Source organism: Odontomachus brunneus, unplaced genomic scaffold (assembly GCF_010583005.1).
Source record: "Odontomachus brunneus isolate Ranch 3 - 2012 unplaced genomic scaffold, Obru_v1 Obru_scaffold_206, whole genome shotgun sequence".
NCBI classification, from domain to species: domain Eukaryota; kingdom Metazoa; phylum Arthropoda; class Insecta; order Hymenoptera; family Formicidae; genus Odontomachus; species Odontomachus brunneus.
In genome coordinates this window covers 33589-33859 of record NW_022639656.1, presented here as the reverse complement: position 1 = coordinate 33859, position 271 = coordinate 33589, and positions in this window count along the sequence as shown.

The window sequence follows — 271 nt, the reverse complement described above, 5'->3', positions numbered from 1 at the left end:
GAAAATGGATCAACGAATGGATTGCATCAAAAGACCAATCGTTCTATCGTTGCGGATCTACGCGTTGCACGAAAGATGGGAAAAATGTATAGCTAGCGAGGGAAAATACTTCGATTAATATATTTTTTGCTTTTGATGTCGAAATAAATGTTTTTTAAACAAAAGAACCGCAGGATCTAAGTTTACCACCTAATAGAATTTTATATTTTAATATATTTGAATATAAATTTTCATAATTTTTCTTCTCTCTTTATGTATATATATATATATA